This window comes from Coenobita brevimanus, chromosome 116, assembly GCF_032717465.1.
Source record: "Coenobita brevimanus isolate Jiangsu-jjx chromosome 116, ASM3271746v2, whole genome shotgun sequence".
NCBI lineage: Eukaryota > Metazoa > Arthropoda > Malacostraca > Decapoda > Coenobitidae > Coenobita > Coenobita brevimanus.
This window is the reverse complement of record NC_137069.1, coordinates 34,933,059-34,954,296: the sequence shown is the minus strand read 5'-3', so window position 1 is coordinate 34,954,296 and position 21,238 is coordinate 34,933,059.

Below are 21,238 nucleotides of genomic sequence, written 5' to 3'. Positions count from 1 at the left end.
ACTGCAGTGCGTGTGGAGCGAATTTTTCTATCTGAATGTTGGATTAAAACAGGGATGTGTCATGTTTCCACTGTTGCTCAATTTGTATATGGATGGAATTAAAAAAATATACAAGGTAGGGCAGTGGATGCTCGAGCGACCCTAATGCGAAAGGGCAGCGTTTGGAAACCTCCTATTCTCTTGTTTGCAGATGATACTGAATTGTTAAGTGAAAATGAAGGGGAAGTAGGTTTGGTGAATGATTTTATGAGTGTTTAAGAAACGGAATCTAAAGGCGAATGCAGGGAAAAGCAAGAAAATGAAGTAAATGAATGCACAGTGAGGCTAGATAGTGAGGAAATGGAAAATGTGAGCGCATTTAAGTACCTGGGAAGTGTGATGATTAAGGATGGAAGTGTAGAGGATGCAATACTTGAATGGGTACAACAGGGAAGAAAGGTTGCTGGTTCTCTGAAAGCAACGATACGAAACAGGGAAGTGAGCTTCGAAGTAAAATAGTTGCTGAATAACAGTATTGTAATACCCACTCTAATGTATGGAAGAGAAGCTTGGACCTTGTTAAAAGGACACAGCTGAAGAGTGGCTGCAGCGGAAATGAGTTATATGACAGGAGCCTGTGAAGTTACACGGAGAGACAGACTGACAAATGAGGAAGTAAAGGAGCATTGTGATGTGGATGTGGATGTGGATGTGACAAAGCGTTAGGAGAAATACATTGAGGAGGTTTGGCCATAGGAAAAGGATGGGGAGTGAGAGACTAACTAGGAGAATGTATATAAGTGAGATGAAGGGAGGGGAGGGAGGGGGAAGCCAAGGGTGAGCTGGAGGGATGGAGTGGAGAGGTATAAAAGAGACAGGAGCGTACGCTGCGGGGAGGGCAATGAAATGGCATGAGACAGGGCGACATAGAGGTGATTGGTTTGTGTCCACCTCTTACGGGATTAAGGCATCTGGCTATAGACAGACAGATAAACATATAGATAAATGAACAAAATAGTATGATCTGCACAGAATCTCACTATGAAAAAAATCGTGAACAAAATCGTCAACGCAATAAATCGTCCTGCGTCAGCATTGTAAAAAACCGTCTGCAATAACTACGAGAATGTGTAGTAGGGTTGATGGCAGAGTCCTACGAGCCGGTTGCAATTGCAGTGAGGGTCCCGTGGGGTTGCAACGATATTTTGCAGTTTGCGGTGGCGATGTAATTATATTCTTTTGGATACGCACACATAGATACACACATTTACAGATACATACAGATACAGTACACTATATGCACACACAGACGCGCGCCACGCACACGCACAGGAGACGCGTCACACACACACACACACACACACACACACACACACACACACACACACACACACACACACAAACATGGGAGGTACTCGTACATACACTCTGGCACACACACACACACACACACACACACACACACACACACACACACACACACACACACACACACACGCACACACACACACACATATTCTCTCTCTCTCTCTCTCTACACACACACACACACACACACACACACACTCACATCCTCTCTCTCTCTCTCTCTCTCTCTCTCTCTCTCTCTCTCTCTCTCTCTCCCCCCCCCTACACACACACACTCGTTGCAGGGGCTGTGCTGTGCTGAGCTGTGCTGCTATTATGGTTCTGTGCTCTGCTATGTTGCTGCTTGAGTGCTGTGCTGTGTGGTGCTATGCTGCTCTCACGGTTCTACTTTGTACCGTGTTATGCTGACGAAGTGCTGTGTTTTCTTTTACTGTGCTGTGCTATGCTGCTCTCACGGTGCTGTCTTCTCTTGTCCTCTGCTGTATTGTGGTGTGTGTGTGTGTGTGTGTGTGTGTGTGTGTGTGTGTGTGTGTGTGTGTGTGTGTGTGTGTGTGTGTGTGTGTGTGTGTTTACTGCGCTGCTGTGATGGTGCTTTAACGATGCTGTATTTTGCTGCGCTGCTGTTATGGTGCGGGTGCGGGAAACTTGCCACACTCCCGCCTCAACAATGTAAGTTTCGTTGCCACCTCGCTAAAATGGAGTAGGCCCGTTATTAGTGTGTTCCTCGTCCCACTGTCTTAGTTATTTTTATAGTTTTCGCATTTTCCTTAGTACTCCTGACTCCTGTGGGAAAATGGGTATGTTTTTGTGGTGGTGGTGGTGGTGTGGGTGTCGGTGTAGGTGGTGGTGTTACAGTTCTTCGTGGTGTTATCTTAGTGCTAGTGTTATAATTAGTGTTCTTTATAGAGTTCATGTTAGTGTTAGTGCAGGGTTAGTGTTCATGTTCGTCGTGGCCCTGTCTTTTTTGTTCTTGTAATTTTCTTGTATTTTCCTTACTAATCTTCCTCGTAGTGGGTAATACAGAAATGCTTGCTGGTGTGCTTGTTATTCTATTATCGCTTTATCATTTTTATATCCGCGCTCGCATGGTAAGGAGGGTATAATGTCTGGGTCGACCTGTGTGTGTGTGTGTGTGTGTGCGTGTGTGTGTGTGTGTGTGTGTGTGTGTGTGTGTGTGTGTGTGTGTGTGTGTGTGTGTGTGTGTGTGTGTGTGTGCTCCTTCCTTAGTGCTGGAGAGGGACGCCTTCATGTGGTGACACTGATATAAGTGGATGGTGGAGCTGCCCGGTTACACAAACGTCCTTCAGTTTCCTCATTATCCCCCAAAAGGAGGATGGTGGACTGCAGGAGAAGGAATTCATGCTCAGATGAGTTCAGAAGTGCACCTACTACTACTACTACTATTACTGTTAATACCGGTGCTACTACTACTACTACTACTAGTACTACTGCTGATACTAGTACTACTACTACTACTGTTACTACCGGTGCTACTACTACTACTACTAGTACTACTGCTTTCACGTTCAGCTGAGCTCAGAACTGCAACTATTACAACTACAGATACCATCACCACCACCACCACCACTTCTACTTCTGCTATTACTACTGCTACTACAATATTATTTTTGTCTTCTTTGCCACAATGAAAAACAGATGTCAGCGTCCTCTGCGGCCATGTCATTGTTATCCATTTATTATCAACCAATTGTTTGTCGTCCCACGAGGAGGGAACAATGTTGCGGGCTCCTGGCCTTTGGTTCCTTCTTTCCTGCATAAAAAAGAAAAAAAGGAGGCCAGGGGTCAGGGTGCACAATCTTGACATTTATGACGAGGGTAACAAGTTGTCCTTATGTAAGCAGTAAACCCAAATCAAACCACGAATTTAATAGCTTTCAGCGCTACTAGAAACCATTTGTCTTGTCCTTCAGTGTAGAATATCCCAAAGGTAACACTACATCGTATGAGAGGATGGAAGGCAACCACATACTCTACTCTGAAGTTATGTTGCAGTCTGTCTGTTAAATGTCTATATCCAAGTATATTCTGACTGACTGAATATTTGTCCGTCTGCTAGTCTGTTTGTTCCGATGATAAAGCTGCAGTTTAGTCACAGTACTATAGTCCTTTTGCCTTAACCTGACCCTGAGTTTTATCCTTTTGCTGCTCAATTCACACATAGCTCAATGATGCAACAAGATAATGCTATGTCTCTACAGCCTTCCCAACAGCACATGCTTGTGACTAGCATCATATTCTAGTGTTAATCTCTTGCTACAGCTCAGTATCCACGCTAGAAAGATGGCAATTTTAGGCTATGTTATTGTAAAAGGCGTATAATGGAAATATCTTTATAATAATTTGTGGAGTGGTGCCTAGGAAACTCTCTCTCTCTATTGCCAGAAGCATCAATCCCGTAAGGGGTGGCCACAAACAAATCGCCTCTATGTCACCCTGTCCAACGCCATTTCACTGCCTTGCTCCCAGCTCACACACCCCTCTCTCATATACCTCTCCACTCCATCCCTCCACCTCATCCTCGGCCTTTCCCTCCCTCTTCCCCCATCGCATACACTCTCCTCGTTAGTCTCTCGCTCTCAATCCTCTCCACATGGCCAAACCACCTCAGTGTATTTCTCCTAACGCTTTCTATCACATCCACATCCACCCCACAACGTTCCTATTCATTGCAGTAATTTGTGGAGTGGTGCCTAGGAAAGAAAGAATGACATACATGACAGCTCTAATATTTATTTTTTCATGCAAGGAAGAAGGAACCAAAGGCCAGAGGCCCGCAAGATTATTCTCTCCAAAAAAAACAAAAACATATAACAGAGAGCCAAATTCAAGATCCGTTCATTTCCAGATGCCTGGACACACTGCGTTTGAAAGGCTGGTGGTCATAGGCAGTAGGATATACAGATGGAGTGAGACAGTTCCAGAGTTGACCTGTTGTATACACGAAGGACTGGGAGTACTTGCTAGCACTGGGTTACAAGGAGGTTGAAAACATCGACATTTACTAATCTCGTTGCTTAAGGAAATTCCCTAACACCCCTTACTAAGCGATTTAGTTTGCCTATAACACCTTGACGTCCTCTTCTGTGTTGCCTAGATCAATCTAATACCATCTGACTCTGCATCGTACAAAATGATATTAGTCAGTCGTATCCAAAAATACATCGGTATGTAAGAGATGTATGGGAGCTTCCTTAACCTTCGAGAATACAAGCCCACGACCTTGTTGAACAGTGTTATGCTTCGATTTAGCCGGGAAAATAATAAACAGTTTCTCATGCACTTGTGAACAGATGGAAGGTCACCGATACTGTATTTTCCTTAATTACAGATGGGTCGAAGCATTGCCCTGTTCAGAAAGTAATAATTATCACGTCAAAGCTATTTTCACACGATATTATTCTATGTTCCACCTTAAATGTGATGTGTTTATACTACTGTTCGAATACCATCACTGTCGATTTTTGTGGTCCAAAACTCACAACTACAGTCCTGGTGAAAATGTTTGGTCATGTGGAGAGGGTGGTAAGTGAGAGACTAACTCATTTATTTTACCGACTATGACTTATACCTCTCTCTTCCACAGAATTTAAAAAAAAAAGTTTGTAGTAGCAAGAATAAAAGGAGAATAAAATCGTCTATCAGTATTTTCAGTTAATAGAAAATACGTCCCCGCAGTGAAGGGACATAACACTTTAAAAAATTTCCAGCTTCATGAAACTTTTATCATTCAAACTTTTTCCCCTCAAAAGCTGGAATCGAATTCACGTCCTGTCAATCCACAGCCCACTCCTCCATCCACTCGGCCACCACCTCCACCAGGAAAGTTTGGAGTTATCACGCGAAAAGGGAGATTTTTTTTTTTTTTTTTTTTTTTTTTTGAGGCACACCCTTGGACGCCTGACATAGGTTTGGTGGAGTTAGTTAGATCGGTTTAGACTATGTTATGTTGCTATGTTATGGTTAGACGAAGTAAACTGGATTAGACTGAGTGAGGGATAGGCTGGATTGAATCTAGTCGAGTTAGGTTAGGTTAGGTTAGGTCAGGTTAGGTTAGGTTAGATTAGGTTAGGTCAGTTTAGGTTAGGTTAGGTTGGGTTAGGTTGGGTTAGGTTAGGTTAGGTTAGGTTGGGTTAGGTTAGGTCAGGTTAGGGTAGGTGAGATTACGTCGTTAGGATAGCTTTGGTTTGGTTGGGCTGAATGGGACTTAGTAAGGCTAGGTCATCTTAGTTTAGCTTAGGTTAGATTGGGCTAGCAAGTCAGGTCAGGTTATGTCACAATTTACTAAGGTTACGATGATTAGATTAAGTTCGCATGGATTAGGTTAGGTCAAATTACATTAGTAGGGTTAGAAGATGGTGGATTAGCCTTACCATCTTAGAAATCCTCAGACAAGTGTTTGCTAGATTTTTCGCACTGGATTCTGTTGTGGGATTATATCTGTTAGATAAGAGTAGATTAGATTAGATAAGGTTAGAGATTTTAGTGCTGTCTTTATTATCCTAGAGTTCCTTGGACAAGATCGGATGATATTTTTTTTTCATAATGGGATTTGTCGTTGGCTGTAATCGCTATGTTATGCTATGCCATGTTATGTTAGATATAGGGGTAGATTAGTGATATTCTTCCCTACTGGGCTTTCTTGTTGGGTTGTAATCGTTATGTTATGCAATGTTACTTTATGCTATGTTCTGCTACATTGTTATGCCGTGCTACCTTATGCTATGTTATGCTATGCTATGTTACATTCAGTGATAGATTAGCGATATTCCTCCATACTGGGCTCTGTCGCTGGGTTATAATCACAATGTTATGCCATATTATGCTATCCAGTGTTCCTTAATCCTATGCTATGCTATGCTTTGTTAGAGTTAGCGATAGCTTAGTGATAGTCTTTCATACTGAGCTTTATCGTTGCATCTAATCGTTATGTTATGGAATGCTATCTCTTATCTATCTATATACCTAGGCTGCTTCCCCCAAGGAAAGGGAGGTAGCCGAGACAGGACGACACACTTCCCATTTACTCATCCATTCAAACACATTCATTCGCATCTTAGCCCCAAAGGGGAGAACGGACAGATCCTCACCGCACCACACCGCACAAGGGTCAACTGCGCAATGCAATCAGTGACATCCGCAGCAGGGCCCGACAACAGAACTGGTTTACCCCTGCCACATCATAACAGACCCATCCCCTTACCCGCACCTGACCTGACTAGCTGATCAGACCAAATGCGGGAGAATATCCCCTCAGGGCTGCGTCATCACTTATTCATTCACAATTTCTCTCCATTTATTTCTGTCACGCACAGTCACTCTTCCTTGCTCAACAGACATCCCTCTCGCATCCAGCGCTCTCTTCACACTGTCCATCCATCCTATTCGTGGTCTTCCTCTCAGCCTTACACCTCTCACATCAGATCTAGTTATCTTTTTCACCAATCCATTCTCTCCATATGCCCAAACCATCGCAACACCCTCTGCTCAACTCTACCAGCCTTCTCCCGAACAACTCCAGTTCTCCTTCGCACTTCATCATTTCGCACCCGATCCATACGCGTCACTCCACACATACTCCTCAGACACCTCATCTCCATTACATTCAAACTTTTCCTCTCTGCTACACCCATATTCCATATTTCAGCCCCATATAACGCAGTCGGTACCACAACACCCTCATACAGCCTTCTCTTTACATCCATTCTAAGTGAACGACATTTAAACACTTTTTTCATTCCTCCCAGCACCTTTCCTACTTCATTTATTCTAAACTTCACTTCTGCATCTATTCTTCCATCCACAGCAACATGTGACCCTAAATATTTAAAACAATCTACCTCCTCAAGCAACTCACCATTCAAAACTATATTCATCCCCCTACCATCTATCAACCTCGTACACTTCATCACTTTACTCTTATTCTCATTTACTTTCAATTTCCTCCTTTCACACACCCTTCCAAAATCCTCTACCAACTGTCTCAATCTCTCCTCTGAATCAGTCACCAGTGCAGTATCATCTTCAAACAGCAGCTGCTTCAGATTCCACTCTCCACCATCAACATTCACCAGACTCAGACCTCCACCTAAAACTCTTGCATTCACCTCCCTTACAACAGGTTGTGTCCCCCCCGCCACAGGGGGGGACACAACCTGACCGCACTATGGGGTGGTACTACTACTCTGCGGCCAGGTTGTGTTAGGAAGAATACTGCCACCGTATTCCCTGCGTGTCGTAAAAGGCGACTAAAAGTGGCGGGGTGAGGGGACTAGGGACCCCCTCCTCTGTTTTTTAGTTCCTAAAAAGAGACAGGCCAGAGAAAGGGATGGGGGATGGAGTTATCCCCGTTCCCGGAAGATTGGGTCTATGAATGTGCGTGGATGTAGTACGATTGAGGCTAAAAGGGAGGAGATTGTGAGAATGTTTGTGAGAAGAAAGTTGGATGTGTTAGCTTTGAGTGAAACGAAGATGAAAGGGAAAGGGGAGTCTATGTTTGGAAAGGTGAATGGAAGATTGTCAGGTGTTGATAGAGGAAGGGCAAGAGAAGGTGTGGCCTTGTTAGTGAGTCCGGAAGTACAGGAATGTGTGATTGAATGGAAGGAGGTGTCATCAAGACTGATGTGGGTGAAAGCGAAATTTGAACGTGAGTTGTGGGTGTTTGTGAGTGCATATGGGCCTGGTAGTGAAAGGGATGAACAAGAGAGGGAGTCTTTCTGGAATGATGTTGATGAGTGTCTGCAGAGTTTTGGAGCGAATGTGAATGTGGTGATGATGGGAGATCTGAATGCTAGGGTGGGAAATGCAGCAGTTGAAGGCATAGTTGGTATGCATGGTGTGCCTGGAAGAAATGAAAATGGGGAACGAATGATAGCGATGTGTGTTGAGCGAGACATGGTGATTGGGAATACGCTGTTTGAGAAGAAAGATATTTATAAGTATACATGGGTGAGACAGGAGGGTGGAAGGGTTGTTGATAGAGCTTTGATGGACTATGTAGTTGTGTCTAGGAATGTAATAGGAAGATTGTTGGATGTGTGAGTTCTGAGAGGGGAGGGTGGAGGTATGTCTGACCACTACCTGGTGGAGGGAAAGTTAAGAGTAGCTAAGAGATGGGTGAGAGCTAGGAGGGTTAGGTGTGGCAGGAAGGTTTTGAAAGTGAGTGAGTTGGATAAAAGAGAGAAAAAGATAGAGTATCAGAAGAAATTGAAAGATGAGTGGAATGCAGTGAAAGATCGGGAAAATGGCAGCGTGGAGGAGGAATGGCAGTTGTTTAAGAGTGCTGTGGTGGGGCATGCAGAAGAGGTGTGTGGTGTGAGACGTGTGGGTGGTGGTGTAAGAAAAGGAAGTGAATGGTGGTGCGAGGAAGTAAGTATGGCTGTGGCTGAGAAGAGACGTGCGTATGAAGTGTGGCTGCAGAGGATGGATGAGATGTCATATGAAAGGTAAAAGGAAAGGAGGAATAGAGCGAGAAGGGCTGTGCGTGATGCTAAAGTGGCAGCAGATGAGAGGTGGGGTAGGTGGCTGACAGAGAATTTTCAACAGAATAAGAAAATGTTTTGGAAGGAGGTGAAAAGGGTGCGAAAGGGAGAGTCGGGGAAGGAAGAACGAGTAAAAGCAGAGGATGGAAGGATGTTAATTGAGATGGATGCAGTAAGGAAGAGATGGGCAGAGTATTTTGAAAGATTGTTAAATGTACAGGAGGAAAGGGTGGCTGAGATTGTGGTGGATGGAAGGGTTCAAGGAATAAATTTGTTGGGAGAGTTGAATGATTCTTTGATCACGAAGGAGGAAGTGCAGAAGGCAGTAAAGGAGATGAAAACAGGGAAAGCTGCAGGTATGACTGGGTGTGCTGTGGAATGCCTGAAGGGTGGTGGAGTGACTATTGTTGACTGGTTAGTAAGATTGTTGAATGTGTGCTTTGAGAAAGGTATGGTGCCAATTGACTGGGCAAGTGCTTGTGTGGTCCCATTGTATAAAGGCAAGGGTGATAAGTATGAATGTACTAGCTTTAGGGGTATAAGTCTGTTGAGTGTTGTAGGTAAGGTGTACGGTAGAGTGTTAATTATGAGAGTTAGAGAGGGTACAGAGGGAGTGATTGGTGATGAGCAGTGTGGCTTTAGGAGAGGGAGGAGATGCGTTGATCAGGTGTTTGCTGTGAGACAAGTGTGTGAAAAGTATTTAGCGAAAGGCAAGGATGTGTTTTGGGCATTTATGGATTTAGAGAAAGCGTATGATTGAATTGATAGGGAGGCTTTGTGGACTGTTTTAAGATTGTATGGACTTGATGGTAGGTTACTAAGAGGGGTGAAAAGTTTTTATGTAAATAGTAGAGCGTGTGTAAGAGTGGGAAATGCTGTGAGTGATTGGTTTCCCGTGAGAGTGGGGCTGCGACAGGGATGTGTGATGTCGCCTTGGTTGTTTAATGGAATGCTACTCTATGCTATGTTATGCTATGCTGAATCACGCAGCGTTACTTTATGCCATTTTATCTTGACCAATGTTACTCTTTATGTTATCCAATGCTAACTTAATATGCTATGTTGCTTTATGCTATGTTATGCAATGCTACTTTATGCTATGTTATGCTACGTCACGCAGCGTTACTTTATGCCACGTTATGTTAACCAACATTACTCTGAGCTATGTTATCCAGTGCTACTTTAATATCCTATGTTATGCTATGTTACTTTATGCCATGTTATGCTATGTTATGTTAAATTTAGTGACAGGTTAGTAATATTCCTCCATACTGGGCTAAGTCGCTGGGTAGTTATCGTTAAGGGGGATTAAAACGCCCAGTACCCCTTCTAGTGGAGCAGGGCTGTCGCATTGACTTGATTTAGCGCAATGTAACTCCACCCCGGCTCAGCGGCACACACACACACACACACACACACACACACACACACACACACACACACACAAACTTCCAGTAGCTACATTACTGAACTCGGTATACATTATGGATACCGCAGTTCGAATAACAAGGTTGCCAGAGGATTCCGTGGTCTTGAATGATGAGTGAGTGGATGTGTGGCCCATTTTTACTAGGGACTTTGTTGATAATTCTATAGATATTTTTTACTAACCTGTTCCTGCTTTTGTATCCCTTCAATCGTATGCATGAGTAGAAAAGATGGTTAGGGTGATGATGATGATGATGATGATGATGATGATGATGGTGGTGATGGTGATGATGATGATGATCATGATGATGACCACAGGAGTTACTGGTATTTTTGCCCTAACTATAATTCGTTCCAGTTAATAATCAACACTCAGTCACACCTGACACCCTTCCACACCTGACACCCAACCACACCTGCCCTAACCACACCTGACACCCTTCCACACCTGCCCTAACCACACCTGACACCCTCCACACCTGCCCTAACCACACCTGACCCCCTTCCACACCTGCCCTAACCACACCTGACACCCTTCCACACCTGCCCTAACCACTCCTGTCACCCTTCCACACCTGCCCTAACCACTCCTGTCACCCTTCCACACCTGCCCTAACCACACCTGACACCCTTCCACACCTGCCCTAACCACACCTGACACCCTTCCACACCTGCCCTACTCCCTCCCTCTAACTCCATCACATATGACTATTATCCACATCAAATTGGAGTTGTAGCTGCAGGTGTTCAAGCTTGACTAAATAAATATAGGGCAGATGAGGACAGGTGTGAGCTGTGGCCAGGTGTAATTCTAATCTGGAATTCCACACTCACACACACACACACACACACACACACACACACACACACACACACACACACACACACACACACACACACACACGCCAACGCACCTTAAGACACACGCAAACACACGCACAAACAGCAAGAATGCAGAGTAATCATTTTAACGACCTGCTAACACGAGAAGGCAGTTACATAGTTCTCAGATCGTACTAACAACAGGTAACAAGCTACCTTCTAACACCTGTCTCTAATTGGTGTCTTCTCTAAAACTATTTGCATTCTTATTCCATTTATTAACTTTTTTTTTATGTGTCCGATTGTGGGTGTACTGTAAACTAAATAGTGTTGCCTGAGATCCAGCAGTCCTCCTACGTGAACCCCTGCCTTTACGTGTCACCACTTCGATGCTAATACCCACCGTCCATATTGGCCGTCACATTCACGTCTGATGTATTTATGACAGGACTACGGTGTGTGTGTGTGTGTGTGTGTGTGTGTGTGTGTGTGTGTGTGTGTGTGTGTGTGTGTGTGTGTGTGTGTGTGTGTGTGTGAAATTTTAATCAAACTGTTTTCTGATCAAGACTGGGACCGAACTCGCTTTTTTATGGACAGAAGACAACGCCTGTCACCACCTGACTACACCTCCTCCTTGACTACCACTACTTCTTGACATAAGAGGCTTGGTAACACTTCTTTCTCGGCGACTTATTTTGCACACATTACACCTTAACTTCGTCTCCTGTGTCACTGATGCAACCCATGTAGATTTAGATACATCTAGAAATAATAAAAGAACATGAAGGCGTAAGATAAATGAATCGCTAAGAAAGAGGCGTTTCGATCATGGTTCTAATTTACAAGTACATCGTGTCATTACTTTGTTACATTTCGTTACTGTTCCTAATTTTACTGTCTTTCTCTGTTACACCATACCACACAATATATTAGTATCACACCACACCACACCACACCACATCACATAAAAGCACATCACACCACACATCACCAAGAATTCTACCTTAACACATGTCGCTAAAGTTCATATCACTTTGTCATTCCAGCTCACACCACACCACACCACATCACACCATACGACGCATCACATATCCTCACACTTCTCCACAGCATTGCTCTATATTTTTCACGAACACCACAATCGAACTGTAACACAACACACCATACCACACTGCACAACACCAGTACTTCTGACTCACCTTGTACCATTATGCTGTTCTTTCACATTTCACCACACCACACCTACCACACCACACCATGCCATACTGCTCTGCCTCCCTACTTAGATACACTACTCTTCACTACGCTTCACTGTACTAAGCCACACTACAACGCACTACAATTCAGTGCATTACACTACACTGCACTACATTACACACCATCACACCACACTACCCTACCCCACCTTACCCTACCCCATCACGCCACACCACACCACCCTACCTTACCCCATCTCACCACCCTACCTTACCCTACCTTACCTTACCCTACGCTACCCTACCTTACCTTACCCCACCACACCACACTACCCCACCCTACCCTACCTACCCTACCCTACCCTACACTACCCTACCCAATCCAACCCTACCCTGTCCTACCCCATCACACCACACTACCCTACCCTACCCAACCCTACCCTGCCCTACCCCATCACACCACACTACCCTACCCTGTCCTACCCCATCACACCACACTACCCTACCCTACCCAACCCTACCCTGCCCTACCCCATCACACCACACTACCCTACCCTACCTTACCCTACCTACCCAACACGACCCTACTCTACGGTACACTCAGCAAACTGTGGCACTACTTCCCCACAGATGCATCCATACCACCCCTCCATATCGCCGCTCCATTACTCCATCTGCTCTGCCACACACCACACCACACCACACCACACCACACCACACCACACCACACCACACCACACTGCAAGAGCACTTAAGCACATCTGAGCACCATTGTTTTTGTTTATAATGTTTTTGCTTCATTATACCAGTTACATCCACTATACCAATACACCATAGCGAGGATAAGCAAACCACAGCACACCACAGTTTTAAATCAATACCACACCACATCACACCACACATCGTTAGGCCATTAAATGTACCACATCACACATACACACACACACACACACACACACACACACACACACACACACACACACACACACACACACACACACACACACACACACACACACACACACACGGCCCTCATTGTTCCAGGTGAGCATAGAGTTACCTGGAGAATTAAAGTCATGCGTCTTGCCACCTGCCTGTCAGTGGGCATAAGAAGTCACGATAATCATTAGAGTTAACTTTAATTTCTTTACCTGTATTGGGTATTATTAGATGGCCATTTATCAGTGGGTTCTTTAACTGTGACTACACCACACTGCACCATACAACACCATACCACACCACATCACACCACACCATGCCCACAGCTCTACCTCTCCACACTCTCACACTGCCACACATCACTAGACAACGTCACATCTACGTTCTGCTGTTCCGTTCCACCCCACCACATAACACTGCACCACACCACACAAACCACACTACACCACACCACCACAGTGTTCCTGCACAAAGACACCAAAGAACACCACATCACACACCATTCCACATTATACCATGCTGTTCCCCGAAATCAAAGGCACCATACCAAACTACACCACACACCACCCTCAGCTGTCACACCACACCATACTGTTCCCACACGATCAAATGTATCATACCACACCACATCACACCATATCACACCACAACATATCACACCACACCACATCATACCACACCACATCATACCACACCACAATGTTCCCGCCTAACTAAACGCACCAAACCACACCACACCACACCACCACATGCGACCCCCACATCATTGCTGGTAAAATGAAGACTTACTTAAGGATGAAATAAAAAGAATCTTAACCAACTTCCACAATAATTTATACACACTTTTCTTTAGCAGTCATATTTAAGGTGAATAATTTTCCCTTGACATTTTTTCAAGTAATGGTTCACACTACGTCTCATTTACTGGACGCCTGATTTGTCTAGAAACCAAGGAGACTCAATTCGTACCTCATAACCAAGGCTCTCATTGTCGTGGGTTCAGTAAGCTCCATAACACTTCTTCCTTAGCGATTTATTTCTGGATATAGGTGGGTAAAATATATTTTGTACGTTATCCATGCAGAGAATGGCGATATTGGAAAGCTGTATGAAACGCAGAGGAGGACAGATAGGTGTATTACAAAATAAATCGCTTAGGAAAAAGTGTTAGGGAACTTCCTCATACACTCACGACTTACTGTTCTAGGTGTGCGATTGACCCAGTTCCCTCAGATGAAAAAAGATGATAGTATGGGTGTGAAATATACAGTACAGTTATGGGGAAAGAATAAAAGAATGATTTTGTAGGCCCAATGCAGTTTACGCTCTGTCTGTCTCTGTCTGTCTGTCTGTCTCTCTCTCTCTCTCTCTCTCTCTCTCTCTCTCTCTCTCTCTCTCTCTCTCTCTCTCTCTCTCTCTCCAGTATCTATCTATCCACGTGTGTATGTATGTATGTATGTATCCATCCATCTATCTATCTATCTAAATCTATCTAACGCAAATCTTACCCTCAATAAAAATTACAAATAGGGAACACTGAATCTTAGCATCATATCACCTGGCCTCCTACCTGTTCGTGCCATTAGATTTTACGATGGCCATTACGATCCTTATCATTACGGGCCATTACCAGGTAGACATCCATCCTTGTTAGCGTTATCAGTGAAGGATGTGTGATGATGATGATGATGATGATGATGAGAATGAAGATGATGACGATGAGGAGGAGGAGGAGGAGGAAGAGAAGATGATGATGATGAGAATGAAGATGATGACGATGAGGAGGAGGAGGAGGAGGAAGAGAAGATGATGATGATGATGATGATAGTGATGATGATGATGATGATGATGATGGTGATGATGATGATGGTGTCCCGAGAGGAAATAAGGACATCATCATCATTATCACGAGGACAGGAGGGAGGATGGGTGGGAGGACGGACGAGCTAAATGGCGAGTGAACGAGCAGAATGACGAGCTAACAGGCGGGCGAACGTGCAAAAGACCGGGTTAAGGCGCATGCAAATGTCAGAAGGGGCTAACAGGCTGAGGAACGGGTGAGCGAACGGGCGGGTGAAGGGACGAGGCGAACGAACAGGTGAAAGGACAAATGAAGAAACGGTGAAGGGATGGGTGAAGGGACGGGTGAGCGGGCTGGCGGACGGACGGGTGAAGGGACGGGTGAAGAGAAGGGTGAGGGGACGGGTAAAGAGACGGGAGAACAGCCGGGTGAACGGATGGGTGAACAGAGGGGTGAATGGGCGGGTGAATGGACGGGTGAACGGACGGATGAACAGAAGGGTGAATGGACGGGTGAAAGACGGGTGTCCAGATGGGACTGGTGAAGGTGAACGGAAGAGACAGGTGAACGGACGGGTGAAGGGATGAGTGAACGGACGGGTAAAGGGAAATGGACGGGTGAATGGAATCTACAGATGAAGAGACGGGTGAACGGAATGGACTGGTGAAGGTACCGGTGAACGGATCTGACGGGTGAAGGTGAACGGAAGGGACGAGTGAAGGGACGGGTCAACGGACAGGCGAACGGATGAGTGAACAAGCTGAAGAAAGGACGGGTGAACGGGCTGCCATATTGTCTGGTGAACGGGCAGGCGAATGGGCGGAAGAACGAACGGGCGAACCGGTGGGTGGACGGTGGGCGAACGGAGGGGTGAATGAGCGAGCGAATGGGTGGGCGAACGGACTGGCGAACGAGCTGGCGAGCGGGTGGATGAATGAGCGGACGAAAGGGAGGGAGAACGAATGGGTGAACGAGCGGGTGATCGGGCGGGAGAATGGACGGGCGAACGATAGGGTCAAAAGGATGGGTCAACGGACGAATGAACGGACTGGTGAACGGACTGGTAAAAAGTTAGGCGAATGGAGGGGTGAACGGACGGACGAACGTGTTGATGAAGGTGCGGGTAAGCAGGAGGGTGAACGGGTGGGCGACCGGGCGGGAGAGCGCTAGGGCGAACTGGCGGATGAACGGGTGGGTGAATGGACCCGTGAACGGTTGTATGAACATGCGATACGTAAACGGGCGGGGGAACAGACGGGTGAATGGAACTGTGAACTGATGGACAAATGAACGGGTGAGCGGGTGGGTGAAAGGGCTGGTGAACGGGCCTGTGAACGGACGGGTGAACGGACGAGTGAATGGATAGAAGGGACGAATGAAAGGACGGGCGAACGGACGGATGAAGGAACGGGTAAAAGGCAGAGTGATGGGACGGGTGAAGGGGCGGATGAACGGACGGGCAAGCTGGCTGGAGAATGGCGGCCAAATGGGTGGGTGAACGGACTGGCCAACGGGTTGGTAAATAGGCCGGCAAATAAGCGGGTGAACGACCGGGTGAACGGGTAGGCGAACGGGTTGGCGAACGGGCAGACAACAGGGCGGGCGAACGGGAGGCAACTGAGTGGGCGAACGGGTGGGTAAATGGGCAGCTGAACGGACGGGTGAACGAACGTGTTAACAGACGGGCAAACGGACCGGTGAACGGGCAGGCAAACAGGCAGGCCAACGGGTGGGCGAGCGAGTGGGCGAACGTGCAGACGAATGGGGAAGTGAACTGACGAGTGAATGGGCGGCGATCGGAAGGGCTATCGGTGGGTGAACGGATGGATGAACGGACAGATGAATGGGTGGGTGAACGGGCGGGCGAACGGGCAGGTGAAAGGACAGGTGAATGAGGAGGTGAAGGGACAGGTGAAGGGACGGCGAACGGACGGGTGATGGAATGGGTGATCGGGCTGGTAAACGTGCTGGTGAACAGGCAAGCGAACGAGCAGAATAATGAGCGGGCCAAAGAATGGGCGAACGAATGAGCGAACGAACAGGCGAACAGGTGGAAGAAAGGGAGGGCGAACGTGCAGGTGAACGGCAGGGCGAACGGGCAGGTGAACGGCAGGGCAAACGGGCAGGTGAACGGGCGGGTGAACGGGTGGGTCAAGGGACGGGGGAATGGACGGTGAAGGGACAGTTGAACGAACAGGTGAAGGGACGAGAGAACGGACAGGCAAACGGAAGGGTGAATGGAAGGGCAAAGGGGAGGGAGAACAGACGTGTAAAGGGACGGGTGAATGCACGATCGACAGCACGGGTGAACACACGGGTCAACGAAAGGGTGCACCTACTGGTTAAAGAACGGTTGAACGGACGAGTGAATGGACAGGCGAAGGGTCGGGTGACGGTATGTCTGAAGATAAGTGAACGGACGGGTGAATGGACGAGCAAACGAACTGATGAACGGACGGGTGAACTGGGGGGAGAACGGGAGGGTGAACGGGCAGGTAAACGCGCGTGTGAATAGGCGGGTGAACGAGAGGGCGAACGAGTGGGAACACACACACACACACACACACACACACACAGATAGATAGATAAATGGATAGTTCACTGACCAGTCTACAGGGAGTGCAGAAAGGAATATAAAACAACAAATATACAGTACATGTCTTTAACATGTCAAAATCAGAACCTGTAGCGCAGAAACATAACACAACAGGGGCACCGGCAGCAAATAATAAAACTTAAACCAACAGAACAAAATAAATACTGTACAGTGAATCTGACAAGTATAGTTTAAGAATATCGAAAATGATCCCACACGTTGTATCATATCAGTGTCGCTCAGTAAAAACCTGCTCTAATTTTGTCACACACACACACACACACACACACACACACACACACACACACACACACACACACACACACACACACACACACACACACACGAAGGCAATCATGAAGAGAGGCAGGTTGACAAGAGACAGATAGGCAAGTAGACCGGGTGTTTGCAGGCTGTCAGGTCCCAGAGATCATCATCTGCCTAACCTTGCCTCGCCTATTTCACCCTCCATTTCCCTGCCTCTCCTGCCTCACCCTGCCATCATCATCTTCACCCTGCCTAACCCTGCATGTTCCTGCCTCATCCTGCTGTCATTTGCCTAACTCTGTCTCACTCTGCTTCCCCCGATCTAACCTTTCTATCTTACTCTACTTTCATTGTTCTGCCTTACCTCGCTTCGCTCTATTTATCCACCTCGCTCTGCCTCATTCACCCTTGCCTCACCCTGTCGCACCATTCTATCCTGCCTTACCCTGCCATCATCTCACCGTTACTCCTGCTTCTCCTCTCTTATGTCACCCTGCCTCACCATTCCCTGTTTCACCTTGCCTCCCCTGCAGATCTACTGCACCCTTCCTTCCCTCATTTGCCTCATCCTGACTTACCAAGTTTCTCATGTTTCTCCGTTTCCCAGTCTTTCCCTGCTACACCCTCCCTCTCTTTCACCCTGCCTCTCCTGCTTACCTACTTTACCCTCGTTTCCCTCCATCTCCACACCCTGCCTAACTACTGTATGTCTGTCCTGTTTCACCCTGCCTTCCCTGCCACCCCCTCCCTTGCCTCATCCTTCCTGCCTACACATTTTTCTCCTCCTGCCTCACCCTGTACACCCTGCCTCACCCTAGCAATATTCAGAGTCCACCCAGTGTCCAAGCGGTGGCCGAGGGGTTGGCCTGTCAAGTTATGGCGCTGTCGGCTCGTTAGCGTCACGGTTGGAATCCTGGTGCGGGCAGCTGGCGCCACTCGACTCCTGGCCCTAGTGCAAGTGGCTTTGCAAGTTCCCTAACACCTATTCCTAAGCTATTCATTTTGCACGCAACACCATAACATTCTCTTGTATGATGTTTATATAGTTTTAATATCGATGAAGTTTACGACAATAATAACCAAGGGGATAATGAGGTGTAATTCGCTAAGGAAGGGGTGTTGCCAAGTCTCCAAAGCCACCGTGGGTTGGTAGGTAAAATGAATACCTGGGTAACACCTGGGGCAGGTAACTGTGGTAACCTGGATAATGTAATGGTCTTATATTTGAAGGGTAGTGGGTAAATAACCCCTCACAGGCTCAAAGGCTGAAGTTATGGAAGTTAGCACTGTGGTTAAGCGCCTTATGTGTCAGTTCCATTTTTTTTTTTTTTTTAATGCTAAATCTGCCTTTCCTTTCCAAACTCACTTTCCTCTACTCTGCCTCATCCTGCCTAACCAATCTTATCTCACGTTCTTCTGCCTCACCCTTCCTCACAATGCCTCACCCTGCCTCACCTCTCTTGCCTCACCTCTCGTCCCTCACCCTGCCCCACTTGTGCCTCACCTCTCATTCTTTGTTCTTCTCTCACATTCCGCCCTCTTGCCTGACCCTCGCTGTCATATTACACGGTACCTCACCTCTCTCTCTCTCTCTCTCTCTCTCTCTCTATGAGGGACACCTTGAAGGAAGAGTGAAAGTCAAAATTCTTTTCTTATGCAGACCAAGGACGAATGGGGAAGGTGTGTTTGGTGGGTGAGCAGTGTTTTCTGGACGTGTTTTATTGGCAATGTTTGTGTGTCAGCGTCTGCATGTTAGTTAATTATATCCATCCTTTTGAAATGAATCATTGAAAAAAAAGTGGAAGTTATATAAAATAAAAGTGGAAAATATGACTACAATTATAATTCTTTGTTTAGCTGATTAAGTTGCTATGGGGTCCTGGTGCCAGAAGGGGGAGAAGAGGGTACAAGCGACACACACCAATTCCCCGGCATTGATATCGCCACCTGACAATGTTTACGGCTGAATAATGCAATAGCCGCACTGTTGACGTGGCACTGCAACCCCACCGCAATATTGCAATGTGTTTAATGATACTTTGCCTTGACATGGATGGATTATGCAATGTTGAAGGGGTATTTGTCAGGATGAGGCCAGTTTTAGTCCAAAGTCGGGTCGAAGAGGCTGTTTACGGTAGGTTTTCTTGTCGGTGAAGGATGTTCCCTAGTACACACACACACACACACACACACACACACACACACACACACACACACACACACACACACAGTGCCATTTACTATCTCATTCCCTCACCCATCATCATTTTCCTCTGTCTGTGTCTGATATTTCTCACCTCCTCCGTTATCATTTACACTCTCTCCCCCCCCCCTCTCTCTCTCTCTCTCTCTCTCATTCTTATATTCCTCCTCCCACCCATTCTTTCCTTCATCTAAGTCTCCTCCCTTGCAATTTACTCTCCCTCGCATATCTTTCCTTAATCTCTCTCTCTCTCTCTCTCTCTCTCTCTCTCTCTCTCACTCTCTCTCTCTCTCACACACACACACACACACACAAACACACACACACACACAAGGCCAAACACTGTCACTGACACCTTCACATTAATTATGGAACAGACCTGAAATATTTGTCATCAAATGCCACTGAAACAAGAAGCCATTTATACCGCTTAATGCACTTTTGAAGTCTTTTTTTTTTTTTTTTTTTTTTTTTTAATGCATACTCGTGTTGCTAACCTGGTTTATGTCCGACTTGTCCTTATTCTGAGTATTCACAGAGGGAGAGACTTTTATCTAGAGAAATTCGACAAAACTGCGTCCAGAGGAGGAAGAAGACGAAGAAGGAGAGGAAGAGAAGGAGGAGGAGGAGAGCAAAAGAAGAGGAAGAAGAAGAAGAAGAAGAGGAGGAAGTGGAAGAAAAGAAGAGAAAAAAAAAAAAAAAAAAGAATGAGCAGGGGGGTGGTTGCTTTCTCAGGCAGAGGAACTCCTTGAGAGTGAAATGGCTGGGAAGCATGCCGGCACGTGACTGGCTACAGCATAGCTGGGTCTTTCGGGTGTGGGCAATCAGGCAAGTTAGCTGCCTACTGCGACTGCAACACAATGGCGAGGTGTTCAGGAAGTTAGCCAAAGAAACCTTGATGGACTCTGAAAGAACAATAATGGCCCCCAGTCCCGTGCAGCCCTTGGGTGGGCAGGGGGTGCTAAGAATCTCACGGTTGCCTCAATTACAATCTAATTCCTTTGTCAATGCAAAAAATACAATTAAAATTGGTAACTGGAATGTGAGAACGCTAAATCATGACGGTAAAATCGATGAGTTAGTGAAGGTTTTTCAAAATTACGGACTTGATATTTGTGCTCTGACAGAAACTAGATTAAC